General features: G+C 39.0%; 1 long non-coding RNA gene across 3 annotated transcripts in view; it reads right to left on the bottom strand.

The window, feature by feature from the left end:
* Positions 1 to 7,500, bottom strand: part of LOC135092985 (uncharacterized) — a 128,090-nt gene that overhangs the window by 78,282 nt on the left and 42,308 nt on the right. For 2 of the 3 annotated variants that reach the window (XR_010263150.1, XR_010263149.1), the window contains exon 3: positions 593 to 671. This is a non-coding gene — a long non-coding RNA (uncharacterized LOC135092985). Of the gene's footprint in view, positions 1 to 397; positions 672 to 7,500 lie in introns of those variants that run through there. The other variant, XR_010263148.1, reaches the window with a different exon arrangement.

Below are 7,500 nucleotides of genomic sequence, written 5' to 3'. Positions count from 1 at the left end.
ACACACACACACACACACACACACACACACACACACACACACACACACACACACACACACACACACACACACACACCAGATAAAGAGATACAACAAATATTTAACCAAACAAATAAATGAAATGAATGAATTTCCTTAAACAATTAAATGAAAATCAGATAAAATAGTAGTGAAGAAAAAAAAAAACAATGTAAATAATGAAAAAAAGAGGACATAGCAACACGAGGCTGAATGAAATCAAGAAACAGGCAAACAAAGAACAAAACAATTGGCCCTCACGTATATATGTCAAAAAAGTGAACAATAATATCTATTTGTAAAAAAAAATAAACAACAATACGTTTGCAAAGGGTAAACAACAATATCTCCTTGAAAAAAAAATATGTGCTTGTAAAAATGTAAACAAGAATATCTGTCTGCACAAAGTAAACAAGAATAATACCTGCTTGGAAAAAAATATTACTTAAATAACAAACAAACACATCAGTGAGTATACACTTTGTGATCTTAAATGAAAAACGAAACGATAGCAAAGATGAATTCACCCTCAGCACTCACCCTAGGCAGGACAGATGTGTTCCAGGAAACTTACCGGGGTGAGGAGGGCAAGTACAGAGCAGGTGCATCTCTGTAATTGCCGCCAGGTGTCTCTGCTCACGCCTTGCAGGAAACTGTTGGAAAAGATCATCAGAGGTTAGGAATATAAATAAACTTTTCCCTTTCTTTTTTTTTAGTGTGTTAGAGAAGAGACAATCATCACGTCTTTTTTCTATTCTTTTCTTTTATGAGAGTTTTGTGGCTGGGAAGAGACAAATTCCAGGCTTTTTTTTCTTTTATTTATCTACTCGTATTTATTTTCAAGGAGGGTTGGGATTTGGGGTTGAATGAAAATAATTAACAGGGCTTTTTTTCTTTTCAGGGTCAGCATACGAGGTTGATGAAGAGGCAGTCTGTAACCCTTTATTTATTTATTTGTTTTATTTATTTATTTATTTATTTTGGGGTGGGGGCGATTAGCAAAGGAGAAACAATTATCAGGTTATTTTTTTCCAGTTTTGGTGCGTTGAGGTTGGGGAGAGACAATTACTAAGATTTTTTTTTTCCGAGAGGGTTGGGAATGAAGAGTTGAATAGACAATTAGTAAACTTTTTCTTTCTTCCTTTTTTTTATGGGGAAATGGATGGATTGCGAAAAAGACTATTGCTAGACCTTTTCTTTCCTTTTTTTTTTTTTTTTTTAATGGTGTGTGTTGTGGGGTTGGGGAAAGAATCAGCGTACCTTTTTTCCTCTTTGTTTATTTTTTTCAGCATACAAAGTGACAATTTACTGGTCTTTTTTTTCTTTCTTTTCATGAATTTGTGTTTCGCCCTTGGTCTGTCTCGTTTGCGCATGAAAAAAAAAAAAAAGAGAGAGAGAGAGAGAATACATCATTGCCAAAACAACAGAAGACCTTTTGAGCTCAGATACTTTGAACTTTATCACCAAAATTGTTTACAGATTGCTAGAACACTAAACAATTTCAAAGCTTAGAAATGAATGAAAAATAAATTAGCAAAAATAAAAATAATATAAAAAAAAAACTAAGATGACATTTAGAAAGTCTGGAAAGTCTATTTTATCTATTGGGGAAGATCGTCTAAGGCAGAGAGAGAGAGAGAGAGAGAGAGAGAGAGAGAGAGAGAGAGAGAGAGAGAGAGAGAGAGAGAGAGAGAGAGAGAGAGAGAGAGAGAGAGAGAGAGAGAGAGAGAACTATCATAATAACTAAACAAAAAATAAGACAATAAAAATATATATAAATGAAATTAAATGAATGAAAACAAAGGTCCAAGAGAGACAGACATATGCAGTGCCTGGGGTGTGTTCATGATTCTCTCTTCACTCCCTTACAAACACAAAACAGTCAGCGGGGAAAGATACACCATGAAAGAAGACAACGCAAACTACAGCACGGGGATAAACAATTAAACAAGACTAACGAGCAAAGAAAACAAAGCAAGCAAACAAACAACAATAACACTGAAAGCAAACCATTACATAAACTTCACACACACACACACACACACACACACAGAAATCAGACAGATGGACAGACAAACATACACACATACAAACAAACATATAGACAGACAGACAGGCAGACAGACATAGAAAAAGTCAGACAGGCAGACAGACAAACAGACCGACGAATAGACAGACAGACAAATATACATACATACAAACATAGAGACAGACAGACAGAAAGAGAAAGTGAACATAAAAGAAGATACATTTTTTCTTGCATTCCAGACGATGAAAATGGAGACAAAATAAGGAGAAAGGAGGAATGATAAAAACGTGATTCGAGCAACAAAAGAACAAGAAGGAATGGGGAGACGACACGAAGGATTAGAGAAGAGAAAAGAAAGCAATGATAATAACATACTTGAGTGATGAAGCAAAGTGTAAATATAAGAGATAAAAATACAGACACACACACACACACACACACACACACACACACACACACACAGAAAATAAAAACAAAGTACATCACTAATAAAAAGACGAATCATTAGAAGAGAGAGAGAGAGAGAGAGAGAGAGAGAGAGAGAGAGAGAGAGAGAGAGAGAGAGAGAGAGAGAGAGAGAGAGAGAGAGAGAGAGAGAGAGAGAGAGAGAGAGAGAGAGAGAGAGAGAGAGAGAGAGAGAGAGAGAGAGAATCAGACTAATATAGAATGACAGATATTGACAGAAGAATAAAACGAAAAGTTGAAAAACATAATAAGCTGAAGAGAGAGAAAGACGGAAAGATAAAGGAACATAGACTGATATAATAAAATAAAAGAGGACGAAAGGTAAGAGAGGAAACGTACTGAAGGTTTTTATAAGAGAAACAAAGAGGTGTGACAGAGAGAGAGAGAGAGAGAGAGAGAGAGAGAGAGAGAGAGAGAGAGAGAGAGAGAGAGAGAGAGAGAGAGAGAGAGAGAGAGAGAGAGAGAGAGAGAGAGAGAGAGAGAAAATTACGTAGATCGAGATACCACACAACAGAATTTACAAAAATAAAATCAATCATATTTTCAAAAGATAGGCATAAAAGGAAGGAAATTAAGAAGGAAGGAGATAAGAAATGAAGGATAAGGAGGAGAAAACGTGAAGTGAATGAAGAAAGGGTGAAGGGAAGGAGGAAATGAAGGAAGGGCGAAAGGATGGAGGGAATGAATGAAGGTAAGAAAAAAGCAAAATCGAAGCAGGAGAGGAAAGAAAAGAAGAGAGAGAAGAATAGACGATGAAAAGAGGGAAAAGGGAGGGAAGAATAGAGGGAGGGAAGGAGGGAGGAAGATAAGAATAGTGTATGAAAAGGAAGGTCAAGAGAGGAAGGAGGGGAAGAGGTAAAAATTAAATTAGGTAGGGAGGCTTGAGAGAGAGAGAGAGAGAGAGAGAGAGAGAGAGAGAGAGAGAGAGAGAGAGAGAGAGAGAGAGAGAGAGAGAGAGAGAGAGAGAGAGAGAGAGAGAGAGAGAGAGAGAGAGAGAGAGAGAAATGATACTTCTAGACAACAACAACAGCAACAACAACAATAACAACAACAGCAATAGATAACAACAGAAAGGAATTAAAGAGAGAGAGAGAGAGAGAGAGAGAGAGAGAGAGAGAGAGAGAGAGAGAGAGAGAGAGAGAGAGAGAGTGTGTGTGTGTGTGTGTGTGTGTGTTCACTCGCACTTAGTTGGTTGGCTTCTGTGATTTCACTTTGATTTGAAAACGGTAATGGAGGAGGAGGAGGAGGAGGAGGAGGAGGAGGAGGAGGAGGAGGAGGAGGAGGAGGAGGAGGAGGAGGAGGAGGAGGAGGAAAACAAGGAAAGAAAAAAAAGAATATAAGAAGAAGAAGAAGAAGATAATGATGATGATGAAGAAGAAAGAAGAAGACGAAGAAGAGGAGGAGGAGGAGGAGGAGAGAAGAAATTGGAGAGGTAGTAGGAATTGAAGTCCGACAAGGAGGAGGAGGAGGAGGAGGAGGAGGGAGATGAAGGACAAGTGAAATGGAGAGGAGGAAGGCTCAGGAAAGAATTATGATGTTGGAGGAAAGATGGAAGAAGAGAACATGCAAGAAAGATGGAGGAAGAGGAAGAAAAATGGAGATAAAGGCAAAATGTGAGAGAAGAAAATTGAGGATATAAAAAAGTATAAAAGGAAGAGGAGGAGGAGGAGGAGGAGGAGGAGGAGGAGGAGGAGGAGGAGGAGAGGACAAAAATCATTTATGAATCAAACCTTATCTATTATTCTCTCCGCCTTTCTTTCTATCCCTTCCCTCCACCACCCCCTTCTCTCTCTCTCCCTCTCTCTCTGAACAGTAGAGGAGAGAGCTTACACAGTTACACATTTATGAAGCCACAACAAACCTTATAAACCTAACCAACTGATCGCACCACTCTCTACTTTCTCTGGCATAGACTCTACAAAAAAAAAAAATATATATATATATGTCTTACAGGGTTAAAGAACTGAATCCCCGAAGGAAATCTTATATTAATGAGAATAAATGAAATGAGGTGTCCCCCCTACCATTTCCTGGAAGTCAATCTTTAAGAAATGCTGACAGCCGTGAATTTGTGGCAGAATATTCATCAAGGGCGGCGTTTAAAAGGCTATACGGTGTTGCAGTCTATCACGTCCCGGAAAAAAAAAGCCCATTCCGAGGGTTTACGACTCGATTGAAAAAGAAATTATTTGATTCATGAGAGTAGAAGGATTTGCCAGTAATTCAGCAGACGTTTCCTCGCGTGTAATTTGAAAAGTCTATCGTGAAGTCCTTGGTGCAGCCCATGTTGTGAATGCCTTTGGTAATTTTAGACACTTGTATTAAGTCGTCTCTTAGTCTTGTTTGTGTTGAAGGCAATACATTAAATTCTCTAAACCGCACTTTTTATGATTTTTTGCAGAGAGAGAGAGAGAGAGAGAGAGAGAGAGAGAGAGAGAGAGAGAGAGAGAGAGAGAGAGAGAGAGAGAGAGAGAGAGAGAGAGAGAAAGGCTTAAAGAATCTCCCTCTACTTCCCTCTATCTCTCTTTCATTTCAGCTTTTAATTTTTTTTTTTAATCTTTGAACAAAAAGTTAAAGGTTAATAAGAGAGAAAGCTAGTGTCATAGAGCCAGGTGAGTGAGTAAGTGAGAGATATTAATTGAAGCTTTTATGAGTGAGAGAGTGAGTGAGTGAGTGACTGACTGACTGACTGACTGACTGACTGACTGACTGACTGACTGACTGACTGACTGACTGACTGACTGAATGAATGAATGAAAGACTGACTGACTTACACACTCACTCATTCACTCACTCACTCACTGGCTGAAGGACTAACTGACCGGTTAACTGAATAAATAAGTAAGCTAAATGAGTAAATGAACCAGTGAATCAGTAAGCAAAACCAGATAAGTTAGTAACTGATAAAATAGACAGACAAACAGACAAACAGGCAGATAGACAGATACACAGATATATATAAACAGACGGGCAGACATAGACATATGCAGACAAACAAAGACAGGCAGATAGATATATGGATAGATAAAAAAAGACTGATAGATACAGATAAAATACATTGACAGATAAACAGACAGACAGAAAATAAAAAAAACGCAAACATAAAACTACAAAAAAAGAAAAAAAGAAGCATAAAAACACACAGAAAAATATAAAAAAAATAAATAAATAAACCAATGTATCAGACAGGTAAGCCTCCCGTCACGCAGGTAGAGGGGTCAAGGCGAAAGCGAAACAAAAACACCATAGCACACAGTACACTTCAAAACCAGCGAGGGAACGGAGAGGCAGAAATAGAGAGGCTTTTATAAACTATGTCGGTGTCAGGGAAGGGGGAGAAGGGACGAGGGAGGAGGCGTGGAGGCGTGGTGAGGTAGTGAGGGAGGAAAGAAAGAGATTGAAAAGGAAAAGAAGGAATGAAAGAAACGGAAAGAGAGCCAGGTTGAGACAGAAACGGAGACAGGAAAGTGACAAAAGAAAGGGAGATAAGAAAGGGAGGAAGGAGAGGAGGAAAGGGAATAGATGGAAAGAGACAGATAAGAGACAGAAATGCAGACGGGAAAGTGATGAAGAAGAGAGAAAGAGAGAAAAAGAAAAGAAAGAAAGAGATGGAAAGAAATGGAAAAGGGAGGAAGGGAGAGAAGAAAGGGAGAGAGGAGGAAATGGTGAGGGGAGGACAAGGGGAGAAAGAGACAGGAAAGAGACGAAAAAGGGAGAAAAGAAAGGGAAAGGGGAGGAGAGAGGACAGGGAGAGAGAGAAGAGAGGAGAAGGAGAGAATAAAGGGAGAGAGGAGGACAGACAGGAAAGAGACAGAAAGAGAAAGAGAAAAGAAAGAAAGGGGTTTTAAAATATCTAGTTTATGACAGTAAGATTGAGAGAGAGAGAGAGAGAGAGAGAGAGAGAGAGAGAGAGAGAGAGAGAGAGAGAGAGAGAGAGAGAGAGAGAGAGAGAGAGAGAGAGAGAGAGAGAGAGAGAGAGAGAGAATTGTTTACCATCCTTTCACCCTTTTTACAGCTAGAGAAAATACATCTAAAAGTAAAAGATTGAGAGAAAAAAATGAAAGGTAAAAAAAAATCCATCACTTCACTCTAGCCTCTCTCTCTCTCTCTCTCTCTCTCTCTCTCTCTCTCTCTCTCTCTCTCTCTCTCTCTCTCTCTCTCTGTCGTCACCCAATTAATACAAAAAATACCAACAATTCTCACTCATTCACCGGCTGTACATTTGTTCCCCATAGAGAGAGAGAGAGAGAGAGAGAGAGAGAGAGAGAGAGAGAGAGAGAGAGAGAGAGAGAGAGAGAGGGGGACCGTTGGGTGACCTCATAACGCCGCGGGACGTGTTCTATACTTGTCTTGTTCTTGTTCTGCCCGTCAGTCTGCCTCCCCGCTGGCTCTCTGGCAAAGACCTGGGATTAAAACTTAAACCATCAGTGTTCGAATACCGCTCACTTCTTAATCGTCTCGGTATTACACACACACACACGCGCGCGCGCGCACACACACACACACACACACACACACACACACACACACACACACACACATTTTATTTTTCTCTCTCTCTTTTTGTGTGTTTTTCCTTCTTTTTTTGTGGTAAAGTATCTGTTTATCACTGGTTTCCTTAAAATTTTTATACGTGTTTGGTGTTTTGAGTGTTTTCCCTTTTTACTTTCTTCTTTTCTTCTTTTTTTCTCTTTAGTTCGTTCATGGTTTAATTATGACACAATCGAAACATTCTGATGAAATGAATATTTTTTTTTTGGCCTGATTTGAAAGTAAGAAGCTTAAATGTTGCACGGTTAACACACATTTCATTTATTTACACCGAAGGAGATTGAGAGACACAAGAAGGGAAACGATATGATGATACTGAGAGAAACTGGAAAACACAAGAAGGAAAATATGATGATACTGGGAGAGACACGAGAAGGAAAATATGATACAGGGAGAGACTGGTAAACACAAGAAGGAAAATAAAGTGATACTGGGAG

Source organism: Scylla paramamosain, chromosome 41, assembly GCF_035594125.1.
Source record: "Scylla paramamosain isolate STU-SP2022 chromosome 41, ASM3559412v1, whole genome shotgun sequence".
Lineage (NCBI taxonomy): Eukaryota > Metazoa > Arthropoda > Malacostraca > Decapoda > Portunidae > Scylla > Scylla paramamosain.
This window is presented reverse-complemented; position numbering and strand designations above follow the sequence as displayed.